Source organism: Trichomycterus rosablanca, chromosome 2, assembly GCF_030014385.1.
Source record: "Trichomycterus rosablanca isolate fTriRos1 chromosome 2, fTriRos1.hap1, whole genome shotgun sequence".
NCBI classification, from domain to species: Eukaryota; Metazoa; Chordata; class Actinopteri; order Siluriformes; family Trichomycteridae; genus Trichomycterus; species Trichomycterus rosablanca.
Window position 1 is genome coordinate 16,583,309 of NC_085989.1, and position 16,295 is coordinate 16,599,603.

The 16,295-nt window shown below is 37.4% G+C and overlaps 3 non-coding genes across 3 annotated transcripts; all 3 read left to right on the forward strand.

Annotated features, from left to right (window-relative positions):
• Positions 1-8,346: 8,346 nt before the first annotated feature.
• trnap-ugg (transfer RNA proline (anticodon UGG)) lies at positions 8,347-8,418 on the forward strand. Its single transcript has one exon. It is a non-coding gene; the product is annotated as a tRNA-Pro (tRNA).
• A 2,635-nt stretch (positions 8,419-11,053) lies between these two features.
• On the forward strand, positions 11,054-11,125 carry trnap-ugg (transfer RNA proline (anticodon UGG)). The gene has a single exon. It is a non-coding gene; the product is annotated as a tRNA-Pro (tRNA).
• A 2,636-nt stretch (positions 11,126-13,761) lies between these two features.
• Positions 13,762-13,833, forward strand: trnap-ugg (transfer RNA proline (anticodon UGG)). Its single transcript has one exon. It is a non-coding gene; the product is annotated as a tRNA-Pro (tRNA).
• Positions 13,834-16,295: the final 2,462 nt, after the last annotated feature.

The following is a 16,295-nucleotide window of genomic DNA, read 5'->3' on the forward strand; positions in this document are numbered from 1 at the left end:
TAAATGAATAATTAACAAGTCATTTGTGTCTAATGGACCAACAGATATTCTTTAAAATTACTTATAATTAAATATTTTTACATTGACCTTTATTAAACATTAAAATGTAAACTGTAAAAATTGCTTAGTTGGATACACCCATCTTGTACTAAACTGCAGTCCCCAACGTACACCTTCTGCAGTGTCCCTTTTATTGTAGGTGTAACATAAAATTGTCAGTTTACACACTAATTTCTTATTAAAATAAAAAGTAGGCCAAAGAAAGACATTTGATTTTCTAAATGACATTTTAATGCAGAAAGCTGCAGGTAAAATTTACACCTGTGCAGAAAATTTTTTTCTGCCTACGTTAGTGGTACTTGTAGTAGTTGTTTCAAGTGCTATGTTTTTGCAATACACTAAATTGCCTGCATATTATGTTCATCTTCCTTAGAGCCATACTGTTGCCATTTTAACACGAATACCAAGCACATACTTGTTACTTTGTAGATTACAGTTACAGATTGCAGCTTATATTTTACTGCTTTTCTTTTTCATTTAAGTATGTTGTAATGAGTGGCTGAAAAATTATGTAATACAGTCAATATTATTGGATGAGCTTTTACAAGTGCATATGTACCAACTACACTGACACTGGGGTATACAGTACTAGCCCCTTACAATGAGTAAAAAAAAAAGTTGTTTAAAGTACATACCAGGTACCCTTTGACAAGTTTGCTGGGGTCTTCATTCAAGTAGATGCAAAGTCCTTTCAAGACACATTCTCTTTTGCGTTCAATGCTGTCATCCTGAAGGACACACACCACATTTTTACATAGACATTACCCTCCACAATTATTGGTTTAAATTTTTCTTATCAGCATAAATGTACTTTAATTGTAAAGGTTTCATAGTTTTTGTTAAGTTTTTGTGTACAGTCATTTGTGTATCTGGACAGCCTAACAACCCACAGACTTTGAACTAAAACCACCCAGTTAATTTTGTGTGGGTTGACTAGAAAAGAAAACATAGTATTCAACCAGTCGTTCTGAGTTTGCAGACATTTCTACGTCACACAGGGCCCTCATTAGAGCAATCCCACCCCTCTGAAAATCACCTTTGTGAAAAAGCCAATTTGTTTTTGTTTATTTATGTCATGGGTCGCAGATGCTCCAACTTTAAGCACATACCTCCCTTATGCCTGCCAAGATGGTCTTGAGTGTCTGTCCTGTAGAGCCACCTTTCTTTTTGAACATCTTCATAAATCGATCAGAATAACTGTCAAGCTGAGACAGGAACCTTGACTGGAGAGGAACTGTTGTGATTCTTTGAAACTCTGTGTTCAGCTGAAACAGCAAAGTTTACCTTATCAATAAACGGCATACTAATTTGTCTGATGAACATTTATAACTTACCTCACTCAAAGTGAACAATGCTGGCCATCTAGCCTTGAATTCTGCAACCATGGGTTTATCTTGTACCACTTCCTGCCTTCTATAAGCAAAGGTTTTTGCCATCTTGTCTTTGACAACTCGTTCATTGTTTTTTTTCTTGGCTTCAGTTATTAGTTCGAGTCTTTCCTTTTCAAGACTGTCTTTGGTTTCCCCCAGTGGAAAACTGGGAAAAAAATGTACCTCTGCCTTTCTTGGTTTTTTGACATCGTGGGCAGCTTGGCATTTATCAGCAGGTTTGTGCTTGAGGGAATTGATGCTTAACTCAGGGCATCCTAGGTTTCTTAACTTCGTTCTATAATTGGCCATCTTGTATTTCAAGCTTATTTTCCACCCATAAAAACCGCAAGCAGAATTCCGTTCTCTTAAACATGGGTGTTTTTTGATTAATGCTTCTGCAACAGCCTCCAAATCTAAATTTGAAGGATATGCCCGAAACTGCATAATCTGCTCAGCTAAACTTTCTAAGATTTCAGATTTAAGCTTTGGACTGGGAACCAGGAGCGTTCCATCTGTTTGAAATGCCTGATTTCCTCTTTCAAGCTGCATCTCTGCATCAAATGGGAACCGTGGGATCGGGAACTCTCTAGGCCAAGGAGATCTGGTTGTAGTGGATTCAGGGGATGACAACAACACAGTGTCAGCAGATGAAAGTGAAACAGAGTCCTCAGTGCTATGGCTGTCACTAGGACAAGTCATCTCCACCCTTGCCAAGTAGAGTACCTTCACTGTGCTCTTGTCTTGAATATCACTTATTAAATTCAAGTTAACAAAGTTATTTCCAAAATCACTGTCCATGTACTGGAGTCTTATGTCCCCATCAATAGTGAAATGTCTTTTGATCTCTTGAGACAGGTCCTCCACAGAACTAGGCATTCCAGAGTAAAGAACCAACTTTTCAACATTGTTTTCACCAAGTATCACACGCAGTTTAACTGGATCAGCCATCTCCAGAATGTTTTAGTCTGAGAGAAAACCAAACAAAACAGGGTAAGCATAATCAGGAATGACACTGTAGAAATCTAAAAGTGTTCAGAGTGAATTGATGCATTGATTCTAGAGAAGCATACAGAAGCATACTGTTCAGTAGCAACAGTAACCAAAAGCCTGCATCACTTACAGTACTGTTTCTCAACCCAGTTCTCTGTGCCAACCTGGTGTTTCCACATTTTTGCTCTAGAGCTCAAATGTGGAACTTTGTGGTGGATACAAGGACTGCTTTGAGAAACACTGGTTTAAATGAATGTAGTTTTAACCAATTAGCCAAGTCACGACTGTCCAAAAAATGTTTAATCTTTATTGTAACCTTGATGCTGTGGGGATAAATTAGCAAATAAAGAGTAGAAGAATCTGCTAAAAAATATACCCCTAAATCATCCCACAAGTCAAACTGCATCCAGATCTTAAATGAGAGTTTGCTTGTATTTTGGGACAGTTCAATTTTACTGAAGACCACTCACCTTTCAAGTGAGGATGTCTTTTAAGGGTTACCATCCGAGTGGGTCCAACGAAATAGTCAGCTAGTGGATACCTATCGGTCAGCTCCTTCAGGTCAATCAGAAACACCTCACTAGTTGGACATGGGTGTAGTTCAAAAGCCTGGTAATGCTCCCTAAACCAGGAAGAGAATCTCCTGACAATAAAACTTAAGGTACCCTCCAAAATGCAAATCCTGATTATCTCACCATATTCAGGCAGTCCATCAACAGTTCCATGAATAACAACCATTCCATTTCTATAATTAATACCATTGCTAGACACGTTTTTGGCCAAATTGATTTCTGCCACATTTGGGTATTTCTTTCTAATTGCCAGTGTGATCTCATCTTTCATTACTTTCTTTTCATTACTAATGGGAACTGTTGAGACACTTGAGGCTTCAAATGTAGCCTCTTTATGATTTGATGCAAACAAATGATAACCAATCATTAACTGATGTTTAGTTGCTAACGAAAGAGCAATGTTTTTAAAACACTTTGTGTGGCAAACTACTTGCTTGAAAAAGCTGTGTTTTGCCTCAAACCTCATTGTCCAAAGACCAGAAAGAGGACCAAAGCATTGTATCATCTGTGGATAATGCTCTAAATAATGATGCTTTGGCATCAGCTTTTGGCCTGGAAATAGCTCTTGGTATAGCTGCCTGTGATCAGTGATCTTACAGTCAAGGTATGCAATGGACTCTTCGGTGTGAATGTGGGCAACTACAAGTTCAACAATCTCTTTTAGAATCAAGATTAACTGCCAAGCAGGCTCACCTTCAGGTATGAAGGGCCCAACCAAGAATGGTAGTAATCTCAGCAGAGTCCAATTCTCAACTGCATTGCCACCTATTGACTTTTTGCTCAAAAATGTGCATGGAACCACATGTGGCCGATTAGTCTTATCATCCCACTTGTAAGGAAAGTGCAGAATTCTCTCATTTAAACTGTCAAGCGAGAAATATTTCTTTGAAATAAGCTTTCCTAGGCAGAGCGCAAGCTCTAGTGGTACAATACCTTCAAATAAATCGTGTAATATATCTGGGGGATAGCCTGCTGTAACATCAAAATGTGAAAGTCTTTCAGTTAAGACACAGGAGCGTTTTACTCCAAAGCAATGCACTCCATTTTCCTTGGCAGTTTTTACATGAAGTTTGTGACTTTCTTGGGACCTAAGGGTAAATGCACCAGAAGAAACATGCTCACACTGAATTTCACATGCAAGACCAATACAAAATCGACATATGTATGCCCCAGAAAAATTCTCCACAAATCCAGCTAGCCCATGGGCACCAAGATTATCAGCCACTACACACTGTACTGTACCTTTAACACTTTGTCCTAACTGTGGGATGAAAATTCCATGGTCTTCCAAGGTCACAAGGTCCTGAACAAGAGGTTCCAGCACTTTCTCATAGCCATAGGTTTTCACATAGACACTGTTGCATAAGACTGCCAAATAAATGGATGATAAAGATGAATGCGAACCTGGTGGCAAGTTGCTTAAAACCCAGTATATTCCACAAAGCTTGTGCTTTTTGCGAGATGTACCTAGTGGGTTGCAAATCTCAAAATCATCAACATACAAAGTCACAGAAATTCTTAATTCTCCTTCAGACAGAAATGTATTTCTTTTAAAATGTAGCCCATCCTCATATGACTTGTACTGCTTTGGTTCACTGACATTTTGCTGTTTTCTACAGTTTTCAGTGACTTTATCAAGTACTTGTTTGTGACTTAAAAGCTGCTGCAGCAACTGCAGTAAGGGTACATACTGATATGTGTGTTTGTTTTTCTGATCTAATATATATTCTATTGGTTGAACAACTCTGAATGTCTCTATGTAATATTTCTTACGTTTAAAAGCAGTGTTAAGTATCCCATCATCACCTACTGTTTTTATCAAAGGATTAGAGCACACTGCAACAGCAATTTCATCAATTACTGACTGTTCAAGATGGAGGTTATTGTTTTGGCAAATTTCACTAATAATGCTTTTTGACACTGGTACAGAGGCAGAGCTTACTAAAAAGTGCAATTCTTGGAGAAACTCGTCAAGAGCTGTGCTAGGGGTATGGAAAATGTTTTCCAACTTCAACAGAAGTGCTGCAAACTTCTGTTCTATTGTTATTTGCAAATTCTCTGTACATTCTATATATTGCTGAGCATTGTTTTGGACATCTAAATGTTCAGCAGGAGTTTCCTCAACTGTGACTTCTGATACAATCGGGGAATTTTCAGTGAATGAAATTACTCCAGGTTTAAAGTCACTGAAACAATGCGAATGGTGCTTTCTGTTTTTATGCGATTTAAATGTTCCATAAATGTTAGTTTGGAAAGCACAGCCCTTGAACATACAAATTACAGTTTCATGCCTCTTGAGATGTGCATTTATATGGCCAAAATAATCTCTTTCATTACCAATTTCACGGCACAAGCACACATGACAGTTAAAATGAGTTAACTCTGTCGATATCTGCTTTGCATGACCTCGACAAAGATGAGAACGAAGTGCATTCCATGATTTAAAAGTACATGGACAATCTAAATATGTACATGGATATGGCTGGTGACGGCCAAAATTAGGATGTTGTAATCTATAATGTTTTAATAATAGAAACCTTGTGGTTGTGGTTGTATTGCAGTCTTTACAATGCCACATGCCTACCTAGGGAAAAAAAAAACATTTTCAGTTACACATTTTACACATATTTTCAGTTGACAATTTTAATTTGTTGAAATTTTTCATATTGTAATTAACTTACCTATTTCACTGGCCTAGACAGTAAACCACATGTCCAACAGGTGAATGATTTTTGAAGAAGTGCCTTTAAGAAAAAAAGACAGCAACTGAAGTTTATGAAAAAAAAAATGGGATTTGCAAATCTATTGTAGGCTGAGCAAAGGAAACTTTGGTTATGCACCTTTCTATCTTTCAATATTATTAAAAAAGATCCTGTGCTTTATTTGACGTTGACATATCTGGTATTCATCTTGGACACTTCAAGTTCATGCGCATGCTCAGCATGACTCCTGAAAGCGCGGTAACACTTTCTTCTGGCGCCTAATACCGCACTGTGATAAAATCACTACGCACGGCGTCAAGTGACATTGTTTTTATAAAACGGGCATAAAAACAATAAGACCAGTGCTTAATAAATAATGAAATGTATTATTAATAATTTATTAAGCAACACAACTCCAATGATTTGTCAGAGTAATGGTTTTTATTGTTTAATAGTTTTATAAGTAAAGTCATCACATTTTAGGACCGGAACTACCCATTTGATAAAGTGCTAATTCACTTCCCAAACTTTAATAATATTTTAGAGTATAGCTATTTTATAGAAACAAAGAGCCTAGTTTTGATACAAGCGAACACGATATCTAATAACATATCCAAGCTCTTTCTAACGAACTAGTATTACTGAACACCTAGGGGCATGAAAACATGTAAAAACATACCGTTATGCATTTTAAAAAAATTCTCAACTTTTAGGTAATTTAGTTATGCATTGACACATTGTCTATAAGTATTGCTAATGTATAACGTTATTTAAGTTTTAATTTTTTAAATGGCTTAAGTTATAATGTAGGTCTAACAGCTTAGCTAGCTAGCCATCTAGCCACATTAAATAATATATTGCTCACTCATAACAGAACTTAATATGACAAACATTACTAACGTAAAAACAAACTGGGCAATATAAAGGTTTTACTGTAAGATATATAAACGGATGGCAATAAAATTATACAAATACCTGTTTAGCTGGACTGGAAGAAATGGCAGGGAACCGAGAAATCCGAATCCTTTTGCCGCCAGTACCGTGACGTCATCACGTTACGTTCGCCCCCACGCACATGAGCAGACAGCTGATTTAACTTAATTAAATCACTTCGTGTGAAATTAAATTTTACACAAAGGTAGACGTACATCAGTTCTACTTAAATAAAACAATTTAAATCAACAATGACATTTATTGTAAGTTAGTTGAATATGATTTAATTGATTAAATTAAACAACTTCACTGAATCATTTTTTTGAGTGTTTAAATATGTTTCATGTTTCAACTCTTTAAAGAGTTTTATCATTCTGTGCCTTGAGTTTTGTCATGCAAGCACTGACTACACTTCCTAGCTCAACCAGACAACAGACTTTCGACGGTCAGTCACGCAGCGTTGGTCTAGGCGTAAGATTCTCGCTTTGGGTGCGAGAGTCGGCATTGTAAAACAAACGTATCAGGTATAAAAAATGAATAAAAAAGGCAACAGGTAATATGAAACTCGTTACGTCGTTGCTCACTGAAACGCAGCATCATAAATAAGGTCAGCCTGTAAGTGTAACAATGGCGTTCACACTCTATTTTCAGTCAGATCGCTTTGCTTAAAGACCTTTTTTGATTTTGATTGAAAAAGCACGCATTAACTTTTAATTCTACTTATATGAGCCTTTAAATATATTTCATGTTTCAACTCTTTAACGAGTTTTAATCATTCTGTGCCTTGATTATTTCCATGCAAGCACTGAATACATTTCCTAGCTCAAACAGACAACAGAGTTTTTACGGTCAGTCACGCAGCGTTGGTCTAGGCGTATGATTCTCGCTTTGGGTGCGAGAGTCGGCGTTGTAAAACGAACGTATCAGGTGTAATAAATAAATAAATAACAAAGGCTATTAAAGGTATCATTCTCTTGTGTAACGTACCTTTTATACACAGCGTCACAACGTTCGGATTGTGCAGTTTTGGTAGATAAATGTATTACACGACGTAAACAGCCAAACAGTTTATTTATTTTTTTTGGAAAAAATGTTGCCTTTGAATATGTTTCGGATACGGATATATTCGGGTAAATTTAATGGACGTTAAGTCTGAGATAATGTTACAACGCAAAGCATTAAATACAAAACAAACAACAACAACAAACAGACAGCTTCATTTATAGCGTCTAATATTTATTAGGATACGAAAAAAAAATGTCTTAATGCCTGATTGTCTGTCAGAAATCAGTCGTTCTTGGGTGATTTTTCCCGGCGTCTATTAGGAAACGTGCACGTTTGGGATTGCCAGATGTTTGAAAACAAGTTAACGCTAGACGCATCTCCACAACAGAAATGTTAAAGTACAGATTTATAGACAGGGTGTTGTGTAACGATTTCCAAATGAGTAATTAAAAACTTTTATGCCTGCCTAATTACATGGTGCCACAAAGGCACTTTATTAAAACAGCGCAAAGCTTTCAAATGCGTCTTGACAGTTGACTAATTAAAACCAGTTTGTACTATTTGGAGCCTTGAAATATTTTTTTTAAGTTTTAACCATTCTGTGCTTTGAGTTTTCTCATGAAAGCACCGAATACACTTCCCAGCTCAGGCAGACAACAGAGTTTTGACGGTCAGTCACGCACATCAAAATAACACATTGACAACTTCTCAGATGGCTCGTTGGTCTAGGGGTATGATTTTCGCTTTGGGTGCGAGAGGTCCCGGGTTCAAATCCCGGACGAGCCCTCCTTTAACCACGTGCTCCTTTGCTGTTCTATAAAAATAACTTATCAGTTGTCCCGTTAAAATCTGATCAGAATAATCAAACCAAAATGACACATTGTTATACTTTCTTAGAAGTTGGCAACGTAAATGTTGCAAAATCTTTTGTATAACTAACCGATTAAACACAGCGTCACAACGTTTGTATTGTACAGTTTGGGCTGATAAACATGATACATAAGGTAAACGGCGCGAAGCATAAAGTCTTGAACACAGCTCCTGTCAAAAGTCTTTTCATTTGACAAAGCAAAATAAGTTCTTACAACATCAAGCCCTTAATGACACCTCATGCTTAAAGTGTTCAAAATGCTTTAATGAAGCTCTGCATTGAGTTTTGTTTTGTCATAAATACACTTGCCAGTGCAACCAGTCAACCTTGTGCCCTGTCCCGGCTGGCTCGTTGGTCTAGGGGTATGATTCTCGCTTAGGGTGCGAGAGGTCCCGGGTTCAAATCCCAGACAAGCCCTTATTCTTATCACAGTGTGCAAATGGAAATGAAAGGAGGAAGCGATTAAAGGGCAAAACGTGAACAGCTTTCCATGTGGATGCAATGACACATTACTACAATTCTACCCTTTAGCTTAAAATTTGAAGCTTAAAAACAGTTAAACCAGTTTTTACTATTTGGAGCCTTTAAATATGTTTCATGTTTCAACTCTTTAAAGAGTTTTATCATTCTGTGCCTTGAGTTTTGTCATGCAAGCACTGACTACACTTCCTAGCTCAACCAGACAACAGACTTTCGACGGTCAGTCACGCAGCGTTGGTCTAGGCGTAAGATTCTCGCTTTGGGTGCGAGAGTCGGCATTGTAAAACAAACGTATCAGGTATAAAAAATGAATAAAAAAGGCAACAGGTAATATGAAACTCGTTACGTCGTTGCTCACTGAAACGCAGCATCATAAATAAGGTCAGCCTGTAAGTGTAACAATGGCGTTCACACTCTATTTTCAGTCAGATCGCTTTGCTTAAGACCTTTTTTGATTTTGATTGAAAAAGCACGCATTAACTTTTAATTCTACTTATATGAGCCTTTAAATATGTTTCATGTTTCAACTCTTTAAAGAGTTTTATCATTCTGTGCCTTGAGTTTTGTCATGCAAGCACTGACTACACTTCCTAGCTCAACCAGACAACAGACTTTCGACGGTCAGTCACGCAGCGTTGGTCTAGGCGTAAGATTCTCGCTTTGGGTGCGAGAGTCGGCATTGTAAAACAAACGTATCAGGTATAAAAAATGAATAAAAAAGGCAACAGGTAATATGAAACTCGTTACGTCGTTGCTCACTGAAACGCAGCATCATAAATAAGGTCAGCCTGTAAGTGTAACACTGGCGTTCACACTCTATTTTCAGTCAGATCGCTTTGCTTAAAGACCTTTTTTGATTTTGATTGAAAAAGCACGCATTAACTTTTAATTCTACTTATATGAGCCTTTAAATATATTTCATGTTTCAACTCTTTAACGAGTTTTAATCATTCTGTGCCTTGATTATTTCCATGCAAGCACTGAATACATTTCCTAGCTCAAACAGACAACAGAGTTTTTACGGTCAGTCACGCAGCGTTGGTCTAGGCGTATGATTCTCGCTTTGGGTGCGAGAGTCGGCGTTGTAAAACGAACGTATCAGGTGTAATAAATAAATAAATAACAAAGGCTATCAAAGGTATCATTCTCTTGTGTAACGTACCTTTTATACACAGCGTCACAACGTTCGGATTGTGCAGTTTTGGTAGATAAATGTATTACACGACGTAAACAGCAAAACAGTTTTTTTTTTTTTTTTTGAAAAAATGTTGCCTTTGAATATGTTTCGGATACGGATATATTCGGGTAAATTTAATGGACGTTAAGTCTGAGATAATGTTACAACGCAAAGCATTAAATACAAAACAAACAACAACAAAAAACAGACAGCTTCATTTATAGCGTCTAATATTTATTAGGATACGAAAAAAAAATGTCTTAATGCCTGATTGTCTGTCAGAAATCAGTCGTTCTTGGGTGATTTTTCCCGGCGTCTATTAGGAAACGTGCACGTTTGGGATTGCCAGATGTTTGAAAACAAGTTAACGCTAGACGCATCTCCACAACAGAAATGTTAAAGTACAGATTTATAGACAGGGTGTTGTGTAACGATTTCCAAATGAGTAATTAAAAACTTTTATTCTGCAAAAGTTAAGGTTGCGTGGGTTTCCTGATAAAATCCGAGTCGAGCCCTTCCTTAATCCCGTGCTCTTTCACTAAAGAACGTTGACTTATCAAAATGTCTCTTCAAAATGTAATCACAGTGTGCAATTAGAAAACAAAGGTGGTATTAAATTGATAAACATGTAAAGCCTGCCTAATTACATGGGGCCACAAAGGCACTTTATTAAAACAGCGCAAAGCTTTCAAATGCTTCCTAGTCTTGACAGTTGACTAATTAAAACCAGTTTGTACTATTTGGAGCCTTGAAATATTTTTTTTAAGTTTTAACCATTCTGTGCTTTGAGTTTTCTCATGAAAGCACCGAATACACTTCCCAGCTCAGGCAGACAACAGAGTTTTGACGGTCAGTCACGCACATCAAAATAACACATTGACAACTTCTCAGATGGCTCGTTGGTCTAGGGGTATGATTTTCGCTTTGGGTGCGAGAGGTCCCGGGTTCAAATCCCGGACGAGCCCTCCTTTAACCACGTGCTCCTTTGCTGTTCTATAAAAATAACTTATCAGTTGTCCCGTTAAAATCTGATCAGAATAATCAAACCAAAATGACACATTGTTATACTTTCTTAGAAGTTGGCAACGTAAATGTTGCAAAATCTTTTGTATAACTAACCGATTAAACACAGCGTCACAACGTTTGTATTGTACAGTTTGGGCTGATAAACATGATACATAAGGTAAACGGCGCGAAGCATAAAGTCTTGAACACAGCTCCTGTCAAAAGTCTTTTCATTTGACAAAGCAAAATAAGTTCTTACAACATCAAGCCCTTAATGACACCTCATGCTTAAAGTGTTCAAAATGCTTTAATGAAGCTCTGCATTGAGTTTTGTTTTGTCATAAATACACTTGCCAGTGCAACCAGTCAACCTTGTGCCCTGTCCCGGCTGGCTCGTTGGTCTAGGGGTATGATTCTCGCTTAGGGTGAGAGAGGTCCCGGGTTCAAATCCCAGACAAGCCCTTGTTCTTATCACAGTGTGCAAATGGAAATGAAAGGAGGAAGCGATTAAAGGGCAAAACGTGAACAGCTTTCCATGTGGATGCAATGACACATTACTACAATTCTACCCTTTAGCTTAAAATTTGAAGCTTAAAAACAGTTAAACCAGTTTTTACTATTTGGAGCCTTTAAATATGTTTCATGTTTCAACTCTTTAAAGAGTTTTATCATTCTGTGCCTTGAGTTTTGTCATGCAAGCACTGACTACACTTCCTAGCTCAACCAGACAACAGACTTTCGACGGTCAGTCACGCAGCGTTGGTCTAGGCGTAAGATTCTCGCTTTTGGGTGCGAGAGTCGGCATTGTAAAACAAACGTATCAGGTATAAAAAATGAATAAAAAAGGCAACAGGTAATATGAAACTCGTTACGTCGTTGCTCACTGAAACGCAGCATCATAAATAAGGTCAGCCTGTAAGTGTAACAATGGCGTTCACACTCTATTTTCAGTCAGATCGCTTTGCTTAAGACCTTTTTTGATTTTGATTGAAAAAGCACGCATTAACTTTTAATTCTACTTATATGAGCCTTTAAATATGTTTCATGTTTCAACTCTTTAAAGAGTTTTATCATTCTGTGCCTTGAGTTTTGTCATGCAAGCACTGACTACACTTCCTAGCTCAACCAGACAACAGACTTTCGACGGTCAGTCACGCAGCGTTGGTCTAGGCGTAAGATTCTCGCTTTGGGTGCGAGAGTCGGCATTGTAAAACAAACGTATCAGGTATAAAAAATGAATAAAAAAGGCAACAGGTAATATGAAACTCGTTACGTCGTTGCTCACTGAAACGCAGCATCATAAATAAGGTCAGCCTGTAAGTGTAACACTGGCGTTCACACTCTATTTTCAGTCAGATCGCTTTGCTTAAAGACCTTTTTTGATTTTGATTGAAAAAGCACGCATTAACTTTTAATTCTACTTATATGAGCCTTTAAATATATTTCATGTTTCAACTCTTTAACGAGTTTTAATCATTCTGTGCCTTGATTATTTCCATGCAAGCACTGAATACATTTCCTAGCTCAAACAGACAACAGAGTTTTTACGGTCAGTCACGCAGCGTTGGTCTAGGCGTATGATTCTCGCTTTGGGTGCGAGAGTCGGCGTTGTAAAACGAACGTATCAGGTGTAATAAATAAATAAATAACAAAGGCTATCAAAGGTATCATTCTCTTGTGTAACGTACCTTTTATACACAGCGTCACAACGTTCGGATTGTGCAGTTTTGGTAGATAAATGTATTACACGACGTAAACAGCAAAACAGTTTTTTTTTTTTTTTTTGAAAAAATGTTGCCTTTGAATATGTTTCGGATACGGATATATTCGGGTAAATTTAATGGACGTTAAGTCTGAGATAATGTTACAACGCAAAGCATTAAATACAAAACAAACAACAACAAAAAACAGACAGCTTCATTTATAGCGTCTAATATTTATTAGGATACGAAAAAAAAATGTCTTAATGCCTGATTGTCTGTCAGAAATCAGTCGTTCTTGGGTGATTTTTCCCGGCGTCTATTAGGAAACGTGCACGTTTGGGATTGCCAGATGTTTGAAAACAAGTTAACGCTAGACGCATCTCCACAACAGAAATGTTAAAGTACAGATTTATAGACAGGGTGTTGTGTAACGATTTCCAAATGAGTAATTAAAAACTTTTATTCTGCAAAAGTTAAGGTTGCGTGGGTTTCCTGATAAAATCCGAGTCGAGCCCTTCCTTAATCCCGTGCTCTTTCACTAAAGAACGTTGACTTATCAAAATGTCTCTTCAAAATGTAATCACAGTGTGCAATTAGAAAACAAAGGTGGTATTAAATTGATAAACATGTAAAGCCTGCCTAATTACATGGGGCCACAAAGGCACTTTATTAAAACAGCGCAAAGCTTTCAAATGCTTCCTAGTCTTGACAGTTGACTAATTAAAACCAGTTTGTACTATTTGGAGCCTTGAAATATTTTTTTTAAGTTTTAACCATTCTGTGCTTTGAGTTTTCTCATGAAAGCACCGAATACACTTCCCAGCTCAGGCAGACAACAGAGTTCTGACGGTCAGTCACGCACATCAAAAAAACACATTGACAACTTCTCAGGTGGCTCGTTGGTCTAGGGGTATGATTTTCGCTTTGGGTGCGAGAGGTCCCGGGTTCAAATCCCGGACGAGCCCTCCTTTAACCACGTGCTCCTTTGCTGTTCTATAAAAATAACTTATCAGTTGTCCCGTTAAAATCTGATCAGAATAATCAAACCAAAATGACACATTGTTATACTTTCTTAGAAGTTGGCAACGTAAATGTTGCAAAATCTTTTGTATAACTAACCGATTAAACACAGCGTCACAACGTTTGTATTGTACAGTTTGGGCTGATAAACATGATACATAAGGTAAACGGCGCGAAGCAAAAAGTCTTGAACACAGCTCCTGTCAAAAGTCTTTTCATTTGACAAAGCAAAATAAGTTCTTACAACATCAAGCCCTTAATGACACCTCATGCTTAAAGTGTTCAAAATGCTTTAATGAAGCTCTGCATTGAGTTTTGTTTTGTCATAAATACACTTGCCAGTGCAACCAGTCAACCTTGTGCCCTGTCCCGGCTGGCTCGTTGGTCTAGGGGTATGATTCTCGCTTAGGGTGCGAGAGGTCCCGGGTTCAAATCCCAGAGAAGCCCTTGTTCTTATCACAGTGTGCAAATGGAAATGAAAGGAGGAAGCGATTAAAGGGCAAAACGTGAACAGCTTTCCATGTGGATGCAATGACACATTACTACAATTCTACCCTTTAGCTTAAAATTTGAAGCTTAAAAACAGTTAAACCAGTTTTTACTATTTGGAGCCTTTAAATATGTTTCATGTTTCAACTCTTTAAAGAGTTTTATCATTCTGTGCCTTGAGTTTTGTCATGCAAGCACTGACTACACTTCCTAGCTCAACCAGACAACAGACTTTCGACGGTCAGTCACGCAGCGTTGGTCTAGGCGTAAGATTATCGCTTTGGGTGCGAGAGTCGGCATTGTAAAACAAACGTATCAGGTATAAAAAATTAATAAAAAAGGCAACAGGTAATATGAAACTCGTTACGTCGTTGCTCACTGAAACGCAGTATCATAAATAAGGTCAGCCTGTAAGTGTAACAATGGCGTTCACACTCTTCAGTCAGATCGCTTTGCTTAAGACCTTTTTTGATTTTGATTGAAAAAGCACGCATTAACTTTTAATTCTACTTATATGAGCCTTTAAATATGTTTCATGTTTCAACTCTTTAAAGAGTTTTATCATTCTGTGCCTTGAGTTTTGTCATGCAAGCACTGACTACACTTCCTAGCTCAACCAGACAACAGACTTTCGACGGTCAGTCACGCAGCGTTGGTCTAGGCGTAAGATTCTCGCTTTGGGTGCGAGAGTCGGCATTGTAAAACAAACGTATCAGGTATAAAAAATGAATAAAAAAAGGCAACAGGTAATATGAAACTCGTTACGTCGTTGCTCACTGAAACGCAGCATCATAAATAAGGTCAGCCTGTAAGTGTAACAATGGCGTTTACACTCTATTTTCAGTCAGATCGCTTTGCTTAAAGACCTTTTTTGATTTTGATTGAAAAAGCACGCATTAACTTTTAATTCTACTTATATGAGCCTTTAAATATATTTCATGTTTCAACTCTTTAACGAGTTTTAATCATTCTGTGCCTTGATTATTTCCATGCAAGCACTGAATACATTTCCTAGCTCAAACAGACAACAGAGTTTTTACGGTCAGTCACGCAGCGTTGGTCTAGGCGTATGATTCTCGCTTTGGGTGCGAGAGTCGGCGTTGTAAAACGAACGTATCAGGTGTAATAAATAAATAAATAACAAAGGCTATCAAAGGTATCATTCTCTTGTGTAACGTACCTTTTATACACAGCGTCACAACGTTCGGATTGTGCAGTTTTGGTAGATAAATGTATTACACGACGTAAACAGCAAAACAGTTTTTTGTTTTTTTTTGGAAAAAATGTTGCCTTTGAATATGTTTCGGATACGGATATATTCGGGTAAATTTAATGGACGTTAAGTCTGAGATAATGTTACAACGCAAAGCATTAAATACAAAACAAACAACAACAAAAAACAGACAGCTTCATTTATAGCGTCTAATATTTATTAGGATACGAAAAATATCCTTTGAATATGTTTCGGATACGGATATATTCGGGTAAATTTAATGGACGTTAAGTCTGAGATAATGTTACAACGCAAAGCATTAAATACAAAACAGACAACAACAAAAAACAGACAGCTTCATTTATAGCGTCTAATATTTATTAGGATACGAAAAAAAAATGTCTTAATGCCTGATTGTCTGTCAGAAATCAGTCGTTCTTGGGTGATTTTTCCCGGCGTCTATTAGGAAACGTGCACGTTTGGGATTGCCAGATGTTTGAAAACAAGTTAACGCTAGACGCATCTCCACAACAGAAATGTTAAAGTACAGATTTATAGACAGGGTGTTGTGTAACGATTTCCAAATGAGTAATTAAAAACTTTTATTCTGCAAAAGTTAAGGTTGCGTGGGTTTCCTGATAAAATCCGAGTCGAGCCCTTCCTTAATCCCGTGCTCTTTCACTAAAGAACGTTGACTTATCAAAA